Source organism: Apium graveolens, chromosome 11 (assembly GCF_009905375.1).
Source record: "Apium graveolens cultivar Ventura chromosome 11, ASM990537v1, whole genome shotgun sequence".
Classification (NCBI taxonomy): Eukaryota; Viridiplantae; Streptophyta; class Magnoliopsida; order Apiales; family Apiaceae; genus Apium; species Apium graveolens.
Genome location: NC_133657.1, coordinates 54,458,773 through 54,472,442, shown reverse-complemented (window position 1 = coordinate 54,472,442; position 13,670 = coordinate 54,458,773).

Sequence of the window (13,670 nt, the reverse complement as noted above, 5' to 3'; positions counted from 1 at the left end):
AAGCCTAATTCATCATAAACCATTGATTGTTAAATTCCCAGATACGAGCCATACATATACGATACTACTCCACAAATACGTATCTACCACATGCTGATTCTGATATTGAGTTTCTTAACATACCAACCCTTATTCCTTGTTTAACAGAAGACCAATTCTTGGAACCCTTGAACCCTTGGTCTTCTACTTTCTGAATCTTTCCTTGATTGAAAGCCAATCTTTTCATTGTGATGAGATCATAATAATGGGACCTAAAAGATGATAACTCTAAACTTAAATAGTTCCTGGTCGTAGGATTACTAACTGGTAATTAATAATCCGCAAAGATCGGTACATACTATGCTTGCTTCATTATGAAGGATGTCTGTTCTCATAGACATTTGTGTGGTGACACTATAGCTAGTATGTAGGTGCTTATTATAGAATAAGTTCACTGAACATGACTCACACAACTCAACAACTGATGGAGTTCACCACGTGTCAGCAGTTGTTCACTGTAATAACCCCAATTTTTGGGAAATTTTTGAAACCCTTATGAATAGTGTTTTTGCTGAATGAGAAAACTTTTCATGCCACACTATGTAGGGGTTCTGATATGGATATTCTGAGATTTTATTAGTACTTTATATGGGATATAAGTGTATGTAAAGATCGTCAGAATCCAAATCCGAACACTTTGATTTTTACCGGAAATTCACAAGATACGGAGAGAATTGAGTATAAGGTAACAGGATAAAAAGGATTTAAATTAAAGGATTATAGGAGAGGATCATAAAAGGAATATAATATATTGAGAAAGGTTAAGGGAACCTAAGTAATAAGATCCCGGGTATGATCCCTCAAACGATAAACGAGAACGAAAGATAAGCGAACCGTAAAACAAATAAGTGACCAAGAGACAAGCTTGTACAAGAAGCCAGGGATTGTGACATCATCAAACCACAAGGTGTGGACAAGTGGGAGCATTATGACATGTGCAAGGTGACATAAGCATGACATGGGAAGGAAGGAGGTGTGGTGGCTTTGTAACCACACAAATTCAAGGGCAAGAAGGTAATTGACTAAAGCAAGCACAAAAACCAAGCAACCAAGCCAAGCAAATCATTTTTCATCAAAATCAAAAAGAAACCAAGGCATTGTTCTTCATGCTCTCGGCCAAAACAGAATCAGAACACTAAAACTGCTGTATCTCCTTCATTTCTCACTCAAATATTGTGTTCTATAGCTCATTGGAAAGGTATTGAGATGGCCTACAACTCTTGTTCACAAGTCTCGTCCAAATAATCATGGTAAGACCCTCATTTTTACAGTTCTTTAAATCGGACGTTTAGAAACTTCAAAGCCTAACTTTGTGTTCTTGATTTCTTTGGAAAGATCAAGCTTGTAGGAGGCTCCCTAAGGCTTCCTAGCAACTTAACACCTCCCAAGGAAGGTATAAACTTCAAACCCTAGCCTTTACTTTATTTGTTAGTAAGTTTAATGGTTGGTGTTGTGAAATGAGAAGCATGGATTGTGATTATTAGTAGTTTGGTTTGATTTGGAAGTGTTTTGGTAATTGAAGCTTGATTATAGTTCATAGGTCTTGATTGTGGTTGTTTGAGTTGAAAACCTTGGAGATTATGGACTGATGTGGTATGGTTTAGGTGAAGTTTTGTTGTATTGATGGTTATGAGTTGGTTGGTGGTTAATTGGAGTAGTTTAAACATTGGTAATCGCGTAAACATAGCCGTCGTAACGTCCGATTTTCTTTGGACTGTTTTTGTGCATAACATTAGGACCCGAGAACCCCCTGCTAGATTATGACCACTGCGATGTTTAGATAGCTCATGTTACGAGCTTCGTTTTGATATGTAGTTCGTTCGATTCCGATGCACGGTTTAGGAGAAACGACCGTTTCAAGTAACGGCGTTTCGCGAACGAAACTTTTCCCCTCGCCTTACTTTGAAACATAGGTTAAGACCAAAAAAGGTTAATTAATGTATGAAACATTTATGGTAAGTGTGTTAGGCAGTTGGTAAGACACTCGCGAAGGAATCGCTTTAAAACTCGTAAAGGTTAAATTATTAAAAATGGTGGAGCCGAGGGTACCCGAGCGACTTAAGCAAATCAGTGAGCGCAAAACAAGCGTTAGAGTCTAAGTTAGTTAAAGTATAGAATTACAAGTGATTTTGGTTTAATTCCAACTTACTTGTTGTTTATAGGTTACCAGACTCGTCCCGAGCCATTCGTAACCCCCAGTCGCTCAGGCAAGTATTCTATCCGTTATACTGTTGTTGTGATGTATACATTTATATATGCATGATCTTGCGATAAATGCATATTGGTTATTTAGCAAATTCTTGCGATATATTGTAGCATGTGATATGGTATATATGCATGCCTGTTTCGTATTCTTGAAATATATCTGTTGGTTCAGTTGATAATACCTATGCTAGAGGATAGCGGTAACTTGCATATACCCTTAGTATAGGGACCCAAAGGTGAAAATATTTTCTAAAACCGGGAGTCGAGGATCCCGAGTAGATTTTGTATATATGGATATGGATATATATATTTATATATATATATATTTATATATATATATGGTTATAGTTTTCCAAACTATTAATCGAATAAGGTTTATTCGATAACTTTAACTTTATTTATTTATTTGAATATTATTTTGAATATTATTCGAGGGCTTATGACTCTTTTATATTATTATTGAATATTATTTGAATATTCATTCGAGGGCTTATGACTCTTTTATATATTATTATTGAATATTATTTGAATATTCATTCGAGGGCTTATGACTCAGTTTATATTATTTAATGAATATTATTTGAATATTCATTTGAGGATCTATGACTCCGATTATTTGCTGAAATATATTCTTTATTTCATTAGAGAATAAACTGTTAATAATCAAACTTATTTTCGATTATTCAAATAAAGATAATACTTTCATATAAGTATATCTTTGGTTATTTAATACTCGTTTCAAGTATAAGTTTTAATACTTCTACTTCAATTATTTTTATAAAAGATTATTCTTTATGGGAATATTATTTAAATAATAATATTCAGTCATTTTCTAAATATTCTGGGGACTGATTTACTTCATTAAATCAGCTTTACTCCAAACACTCTTTAAAGTGTTTTCGAGTCTTCAAAATGATTTTTAAAGTCAGAGCGGATCCCAAAACGCATTTTTATATTTAAGATCTTCCTTTTTAAGGGGATTTAAATACTCGCTCAAAACCTGGGGAATCCGGCTCTGTGGTGTATTTTATATTCGCAACGAGGTTGCAGTTTTGGTAAATGAATTGATTACTTGCCCAACGTTCGGGAAGTAAGCCCATCTAATTGAGTCGGCATAAGCGACAGGCCGGGGTACGGTCTATGAATGTGTAAGTGGCTGGGTGGCAGTCCATCAACGCGTGAGGGGCCGGGTAACGGTCTAGCGCGAGGTCCTAATGCGGCCAGGGTGATGACCGGTGAGGAATTCATCCATCTACAGTAGAAAATGTTACTTATTGGTATCTTTGCTTGATCAGCAAGATATCTGGTTTATGCCAAAATTCTTTTCCTTTCCAAAATTCATTGGATGTTTCAAACTCTGTTTATACTTTACATAACAGAGGTTCCAGGAAATGTTTAAGAGATATATATATGTGGATATATATATATCGGGACTAAATAAAGTATCTCGTAACTTTATTTCATTCAATAATATTTCAAAGATTGAATCTATTCAAATCTTGTCTTGTAGTCTCATCTATGTGATGAACTTTTGAAACTGATTATAACTTGAACGGTGGTAGTTCAAGTAGTATTGGCAAAGATATAAGTATATTGGGGTATTTGGTAACCTCATCTTTTAAACTTATATCTAATTAATAATTGTCTTATGTATGACAAAGATTTTCAGAAAAACGTTGAGACAAGGTTAGATATATGAGATCACCTTGCAACGATATTTTTTTCATACAGTTACACACTAGGACTTTGTGTATATTATGCATGGAAGAGGACTTCCAATATTTTGAAAAGTATATATGTATATATACTGAATATTTTGCGACTTCATCGCATTAAGTTATCAACTTGGTTCATTTCTTTTGACCAAGACTTTCATGAGTATTATGAGTAGGCTCATATATTGTAAATCATTATACATATTATTTTGGTGGGCTTGCTGCTCACCCTTGCTTTCTTCTTTCATCACACAACAACAGTTAGGAAAGATGGCCAGACTCCAGCAGACCCAACGTAAGCGCGTGGGAAGCGTCCCGCGTCTTCCCGTTGATGTTGTAGCTGCTATAGCTGCAGAGGTAGATCTATTGTAGATCAGACCATCTACTTTTGAGAATCAATTATGTATAATTATAACTTGTGGCAGATAAAGGCAATTAACTGTAAATTTATCAAGTAATCATTTTGGGTTGTAATAACTTTTAAATTGTGGATTCAAAGACTTGTACTTATTTAAATTTCATCTCTGAGACTATAACGGGTTGTGGTGTGTGTTAGTGTGGGGTCACAGCATAAGGTTATTTATTATTAATTAAGTGAAGTGATATTGTGGAAAGAAAGACCGTGACGACCCGGATCCCCGACCCCGGATCTGGGGGTGTTACAGAAATGGTATCAGAGCTAAGCGTTATAAACCTCAGAGATGATGGGACGTTAAGATAATAAGTTCACTAAGATAATAAGAACTCTTGCCAAGTTCATAGTCGGACTACCTAACGTAGTACTGACAGTTAAAACCCTTATGGGAACCCTTATAAATGTAGCGATAGAAGCGTAGTTCGTTATCGTATATGGTAGCGAGACTCCGAACCCTGAAGTTGAGGAACATCAACGCGATGATGTTTTATTACTAATTGGAGATCAGATTGTGGATCCAATAGAGCGTCCTAACGCAGGACCGGATGATGTTGATATTGAGGATGTAGCGGTTGAGGATGTTGTCCTAGAAGGGATAGTTGCTGAGGAGGATCCCATGGAGGATTCTGACGAGATTGGATAAAGGACCACTGATGAATTGATGACCCTGGTTGGGTCGACTACCAGAGGTAGGATTGGCCGGTCACTACCAGAGGTTCGTTCAAGTTTGTAAAGATAGTAGCCCCTTTAACGTGGTTTACTCATAAGACTGAGAAGTTCGAATAGACAGAGAAATGCGAGAACAGCTTTTAAGAACTGAAGCAAAGGTTGGTGACGACCCCTATGTTGGCGTTGCCGGATGGAAAAAGGAGATTTTGTGATTTGTAAGTGACGCTTCGCATAAGGAATTAGGGTGCTTCTTAGCACAGCAAGATAATCGCGTCTGCGTCAAGACAATTAAGGTAATATGAAATTCGATATCCCCGCCCATGAGCTTAGGCTCGTGGTAATAGTTTTACCCTAAAGATTGGAGGCACTACTTGTATGGAGAGAAGTGCGAGAATTACCTAAGCCATAAGTGCTCTAGTACATTCTTACGTAGAAAGAGCTCAACATACGCCAGAGGAGGCGGTTAGAGCTAATCAAGAATTATGATTGGGAGATTCTTTATCATTCGGGGAAAGCCAATATGGTGGCTGATGCCCTTAGTAAAAAGGAGAGACTCAAGATGATAATGTCTTTTGGAGAGTTTATAAGAGATTTTGAGAAAATGGAAATAGTAGTGAAGGTAATCGGAGCCGGTACCGAAAAGCTCTTTGAGATAGCAATACAGCCCGAATTATTGGAAAAGATCATATTGTGCCAGAAAAAGTTATGAATGAAGGCAGAGAGCCAACAAATAGATAAGAGGTTAATACCGAGAAAGATGAGAAGGGAATAATGAGGTATTCCTACAGAATTTGGGTTCCAAATGTTCAAGAGCTTAAAGATGAGATCTTAGATGAAAGCTAGTTTGAGGAATAAGATTTAGAGCAAACCCTGAACGTGATAGTCAGGGAGGTCGCCATCAAGATAGAAGGAACCCATGACATAATGGAGTGGAAAATGAGGATTTTAAATTAAAAGATGACCCCAATTATGGGGAGTAGGATGAAACATTTCATACTAAGGAAACAAAAAGTCGAGTAAGGAAAGGAGACCCGAGATGGTACCCCTATACGGCAATTCATGGACCTGTCTAAAGAGAACTTAGACTATTATCCCCAACCACCACCCTGAGGAGACAGTACGGTGAGAAATTCTTTCAGGACCTTTAAGTCGCTAAGCTCTCAGAGTTCCATGGAACAAGCTGACCCAGCCGAGGCAAGAGCCTGGCTAAAGGAAATAGAGGAATCATTTGAGATTCTAAATGATTGACGAACCACAAAGGACTGTTTTTGTCACTTACCCTCCTAAGAGAGAGGCCACCCGCTGGTGAAAGACCAAGAAAGGCACGGAGCCAGAGGTTATAATAAACTGATTTAAGTTCAGTCAATTGTTTTAGGAAAGTACTTCCCAAGGTTATGGAGATAGTGTAAAAGCTTTAGAGACAGAACAAAGGCAGACGAGTATGATGAATTATGAATCTAAGTTGTAAAAGTTATCAAGATTCGTTCTGAGGACACGAATCCAGAATGACGGGATGTATGAAATCAATGTTTATGTTGTGTTGGTCCATGAAATAATGATAAGAGAAAGGAAAATAAAAAGAAACTGAAGTGGAAAGGAATATAAAGGCAATAGAGTTTGAGGAATGATAAGGGAGTTGGGTATGAGGAAACCCTAAAGACTCGTAGCAATAGACATAGAAAAGTATGTAATCGTCAGGATGAGGGTGATATACCATGAGTTAAATTGATGGTTGAAGGTATAAGAGATACATATATATTATCCCCTGTAAGTTGGGAGGATTCGAAGAAACCTTGAGATAGTTCGAAGGATAAATAATGAGACGCAGATAGACTGAGGAGACAAGAAAGTAAGAAATTAAGAAAATTGGATGAAGGAAGTGACCTTCAAGAATGTGAAGTGTAAGACCGGTGGCTTGATACCCAGGAAGGGAGACGCCAGGTATGAAAGATATCCCAACATTGAGATGACTGTTGAGATAAACAACAAAAGTAAATAAGGATTTATTAAGAAGAAGTTCACGTTGAACACGACCAATATCTTCCAGATCAACCATGTGATCATTACCAAATCAGGAAAGAAAAGCGGATAACCATTTTTATCTTTTGGAGGCCATGTGGATTGACCTTAACTTGAATAAGGATGCTATTGTGAAATTTGGTATAGACTATCGAGGTGGAAATGATTGAATAAGATACCCTTATCAGGGATATATGACTTTATTTATCCATGGAAGGATGCTTGTACCTTTTTAAAGGTGGAATTAAGGATAGAACATCGGTAACTTAAAACGAATCCTAGGGGAATGCATAAAGGTTGGCATTTCACCCTTAATAGGGATAGTATGAGTTTTGACAGTATGAATTGGAAAGGATTAAGGTAATAATAACCTTTAAGGATCAGTGGAGAAATTTTTCAGAAGTATATAGACAATGGTTCTAGTATCAGTAAATGGTATTTTGATATGCCCTGTATATAGGGAATACAGGAGGAACGATTGAAGGATAACCTTAGAGGTTTTACAAGGAGAAAGGAAATATTCGAAATTCTCAAGAATAAAAATGTTGATAAAGGAAATATGACATAATTATAATGATGCCAAGTGGGGCACGTGTTAAACCACGAGAAAGTATGGATCGAACCAGTAAAGGTCGAAATTATTCAGGGCAATTAAGACTTAAGATAAAAGATGTTCTAAGTATGATTGAGAGTCAGTCGTGACAGTGATTAACCTCTAACGACTGAGGCAATAACTTATGGAAAAATGGTGATATTTTTTTTTACTCATCAGATTTTAAGGAATACATCTTCACAAAAGCAGTGATTGAAATAAGGTAGAAAATTTATTTGGAGGTGGTTAAAATGACATTGACTATAAGGAAATTTTAATATCAGGAAAGGCCAAAGAGGTGGCTGACACTTTAAAGGTAAGAGGATAATTATAGGCGCTTGTGCCAGAGGAATACAGTGATGATGGTTAAAACTGTGAAGGTTGTATTATGGTTTGGAAGATTGACATTCCTTCTGATGACTGTGCAATACCCAACCGTAATAGTAGTTGGTAAAAGTTTAATTCGTGTAATCGCCATGAACGGGTGATCTATCTTAGGAGGTCCTATCTTGGGATAAGCCAGGACCATGTTTCCAAAAGGACTAGACGAACCTTTGAGTTAAGTCTTCTATTTAAGGCATATGATTAAGAATGGTATTAACCTTCTATCGTTGCTTTGATTGAAACTCTTCTGCAATTTTATCTGCTTCACGTCATGAATGTACGTCAGGATCAGGAGTGTTCTTCATGAATCAAGAACGGTGATCATGTTACCTCCTTAGAAGAATTCGATATGATATGAATGGACTCCGTATGGTTAGCTATTAAAACTTCATGGAAAACGAATGACTACAGTAGGTCAACGGTGGGCCATAGTAATGTAGGAATGATTCTGAGAGTAATGAGCTGATTACTTACAACCGTGAGAGTTGTATTGGAATGGATGTTGAGAGTAAGTACCACTAATCGGGTCGTGGTGGTGTATAAGTTATCATTGATAGACTAATTAAGTCAATTATCTACCTATGATATATTTATTCCTTCTTATCGATAAAGAGTAGTATTACCCATACGAAGAAGGTTGCGGTATAGAAATGGATTCTAGTAACGATGAGGTCTAGAATGAGATCCCAGATTCGATTTTCGATATCGAGGGAGTTTCAAAGGTGATTGTGTATAAGCTCGAAGAAGAGCATGGGTCCATAGAATGATGGACGGAATAGAAATATTTAGGCATGGGAAATACGATGCTATAATACTTGATGCTGATATAAATACGTTTATGTTTTGTTCTCCTATGACAAACCTCTATAATTCAGAGGTAGGTTCCAAGCCAGATATTTTGTGGCAGTATATATATATATATATATATATATTTTATATATACAATTCTCTTCAGTTCGTTTTTTTCTCTTCTTTTCATTTCATGTAATCTGAGAAGAACAACCCTTCCAGAAGGGGAGGTATTGCCGAATGACTATCTATCTGTGTGATAGAAGCCTAGTAGGATACCATCTATTGTTTAATTGCTTGTCAAGTACTAAAGGCTGGCCACCTTCTGTACTAACTATGCAATATAACAAGTGTTCATGATCATAGTGATCTCTCAACAAATTCCTTTACTTCTATTTGATTGATCAAATTTTGGAAAATAGAAACAACTGAAAAAGGAGTAATAAAGTAGTGGTAGTATGCGGAATGGAAACACATTCGTGATACTAAGGTTGTCGTGGTCATTAAAAGGTTATAGAACGCTAACGAGCAAAAGTATAACTAGTATAATATTAGGAACGGAAGGTTGTAGCGATTACGAACTAGAAAAGAATGGGTATTAAGAAGCAAAAGCTCTAATGCTAAACGCTATAATGAGAGTCTGTGCAATAGACTTGAAAGAATTTGGAATGATCACTTAACGCGGATTTAGTTATATCACGACAATAGATCATATGTCATTATCGAGGTGTCACCTTATGAGATCCTTGAGGGAAGATAATGTCGATCTCCCTTATGTTAGGATGAAGTTGTAGAGCGCAAGATGCTCAGACCCGCAGTAGTCCAAAGGACCAGGGATATAATAGATCTAATCAGAGGACGACTGGTAGTAACCCAAGATGGACATAAGAGGTATGCTGATTTGACTCAAAAAAGGACAAAGAGTATGAAATAGGGGGCCTAGTAATGTTATAGGTATCCCCTTGGAAACCCTTGAAAAGGATTGATGAGGTTCAGAAAGAAAGGAAAGCTAAGTCTACAATTTGTTGGACCCTTGGATATATTAAGACGTTTGGGAAGTTAGCATAGGAGCTAGCCCTACCCCCGAACCTGTAGCAAGTTCATAACGTGTTCCACGTATCAATGTTATGGAAGTGTAATTCGGATGCCAGACAAATAGGGGCATATGAGCACATAGACATGCAACCAGACGTAACCTATATGGAGCAACCAGGAAGGGTATAGAGTAAAAAGGAACGAGTGCTTAGGAGAAGGGTTATCAAACTAGTAAGAGTTTGATGGTAGAACCACAATGTGGGAAAATTTACTCGAGAGTTAGAAAGTGCAATGCTAAGAGAGTATCCCTATTCACTTTCTATCTGATTCCGGGACAGAATCCTTTTAAGGAGGGGAGACTGTAATAACCCCAATTTTTGGGAAATTTTTGAAACCCTTATGAATAGTGTTTTTGCTGAATGAGAAAACTTTTCATGCCACACTATGTAGGGGTTCTGATATGGATATTCTGAGATTTTATTAGTACTTTATATGGGATATAAGTGTATGTAAAGATCGTCAGAATCCAAATCCGAACACTTTGATTTTTCCCGGAAATTCACAAGATACGGAGAGAATTGAGTATAAGGTAACAGGATAAAAAGGATTTAAATTAAAGGATTATAGGAGAGGATCATAAAAGGAATATAATATATTGAGAAAGGTTAAGGGAACCTAAGTAATAAGATCCCGGGTATGATCCCTCAAACGATAAACGAGAACGAAAGATAAGCGAACCGTAAAACAAATAAGTGACCAAGAGACAAGCTTGTACAAGAAGCCAGGGATTGTGACATCATCAAACCACAAGGTGTGGACAAGTGGGAGCATTATGACATGTGCAAGGTGACATAAACATGACATGGGAAGGAAGGAGGTGTGGTGGCTTTGTAACCACACAAATTCAAGGGCAAGAAGGTAATTGACTAAAGCAAGCACAAAAACCAAGCAACCAAGCCAAGCAAATCATTTTTCATCAAAATCAAAAAGAAACCAAGGCATTGTTCTTCATGCTCTCGGCCAAAACAGAATCAGAACACTAAAACTGCTGTATCTCCTTCATTTCTCACTCAAATATTGTGTTCTATAGCTCATTGGAAAGGTATTGAGATGGCCTACAACTCTTGTTCACAAGTCTCGTCCAAATAATCATGGTAAGACCCTCATTTTTACAGTTCTTTAAATCGGACTTTTAGAAACTTCAAAGCCTAACTTTGTGTTCTTGATTTCTTTGGAAAGATCAAGCTTGTAGGAGGCTCCCTAAGGCTTCCTAGCAACTTAACACCTCCCAAGGAAGGTATAAACTTCAAACCCTAGCCTTTACTTTATTTGTTAGTAAGTTTAATGGTTGGTGTTGTGAAATGAGAAGCATGGATTGTGATTATTAGTAGTTTGGTTTGATTTGGAAGTGTTTTGGTAATTGAAGCTTGATTATAGTTCATAGGTCTTGATTGTGGTTGTTTGAGTTGAAAACCTTGGAGATTATGGACTGATGTGGTATGGTTTAGGTGAAGTTTTGTTGTATTGATGGTTATGAGTTGGTTGGTGGTTAATTGGAGTAGTTTAAACATTGGTAATCGCGTAAACATAGCCGTTGTAACGTCCGATTTTCTTTGGACTGTTTTTGTGCATAAGATTAGGACCCGAGAACCCCCTGCTAGATTATGACCACTGCGATGTTTAGATAGCTCATGTTACGAGCTTCGTTTTGATATGTAGTTCGTTCGATTCCGATGCACGGTTTAGGAGAAACGACCGTTTCAAGTAACGGCGTTTCGCGAACGAAACTTTTCCCCTCGCCTTACTTTGAAACATAGGTTAAAGACCAAAAAGGGTTAATTAATGTATGAAACATTTATGGTAAGTGTGTTAGGAAGTTGGTAAGACACTCGCGAAGGAATCGCTTTAAAACTCGTAAAGGTTAAATTATTAAAAATGGTGGAGCCGAGGGTACCCGAGCGACTTAAGCAAATCAGTGAGCGCAAAACAAGCGTTAGAGTCTAAGTTAGTTAAAGTATAGAATTACAAGTGATTTTCGTTTAATTCCAACTTACTTGTTGTTTATAGGTTACCAGACTCGTCCCGAGCCATTCGTAACCCCCAGTCGCTCAGGCAAGTATTCTATCCGTTATACTGTTGTTGTGATGTATACATTTGTATATGCATGATCTTGCGATAAATGCATATTGGTTATTTAGCAAATTCTTGCGATATATTGTAGCATGTGATATGGTATATATGCATGCCTGTTTCATATTCTTGAAATATATCTGTTGGTTCAGTTGATAATACCTATGCTAGAGGATAGCGGTAACTTGCATATACCCTTAGTATAGGGACCCAAAGGTGAAAATATTTTCTAAAACCGGGAGTCGAGGATCCCGAGTAGATTTTGTATATATGGATATGGATATATATATATATATATTTATATATATATATGGTTATAGTTTTCCAAACTATTAATCGAATAAGGTTTATTCGATAACTTTAACTTTATTTATTTATTTGAATATTATTTCGAATATTATTCGAGGGCTTATGACTCTTTTATATTATTATTGAATATTATTTGAATATTCATTCGAGGGCTTATGACTCTTTTATATATTATTATTGAATATTATTTGAATATTCATTCGAGGGCTTATGACTCAGTTTATATTATTTAATGAATATTATTTGAATATTCATTTGAGGATCTATGACTCCGATTATTTGCTGAAATATATTCTTTATTTCATTAGAGAATAAACTGTTAATAATCAAACTTATTTTCGATTATTCAAATAAAGATAATACTTTCATATAAGTATATCTTTGGTTATTTAATACTCGTTTCAAGTATAAGTTTTAATACTTCTACTTCAATTATTTTTATAAAAGATTATTCTTTATGGGAATATTATTTAAATAATAATATTCAGTCATTTTCTAAATATTCTGGGGACTGATTTACTTCATTAAATCAGCTTTACTCCAAACACTCTTTAAAGTGTTTTCGAGTCTTCAAAATGATTTTTAAAGTCAGAGCGGATCCCAAAACGCATTTTTATATTTAAGATCTTCCTTTTTAAGGGGATTTAAATACTCGCTCAAAACCTGGGGAATCCGGCTCTGTGGTGTATTTTATATTCGCAACGAGGTTGCAGTTTTGGTAAATGAATTGATTACTTGCCCAACGTTCGGGAAGTAAGCCCATCTAATTGAGTCGGCATAAGCGACAGGCCGGGGTACGGTCTATGAATGTGTAAGTGGCTGGGTGGCAGTCCATCAACGCGTGAGGGGCCGGGTAACGGTCTAGCGCGAGGTCCTAATGCGGCCAGGGTGATGATCGGTGAGGAATTCATCCATCTACAGTAGAAAATGTTACTTATTGGTATCTTTGCCTGATCAGCAAGATATCTGGTTTATGCCAAAATTCTTTTCCTTTCCAAAATTCATTGGATGTTTCAAACTCTGTTCATACTTTACATAACAGAGGTTCCAGGAAATGTTTAAGAGATATATATATGTGGATATATATATATCGGGACTAAATAAAGTATCTCGTAACTTTATTTCATTCAATAATATTTCAAAGATTGAATCTATTCAAATCTTGTCTTGTAGTCTCATCTATGTGATGAACTTTTGAAACTGATTATAACTTGAACGGTGGTAGTTCAAGTAGTATTGGGAAAGATATAAGTATATTGGGGTATTTGGTAACCTCATCTTTTAAACTTATATCTAATTAATAATTGTCTTATGTATGACAAAGATTTTCAGAAAAACGTTGAGACAAGGTTAGATATATGAGATCACC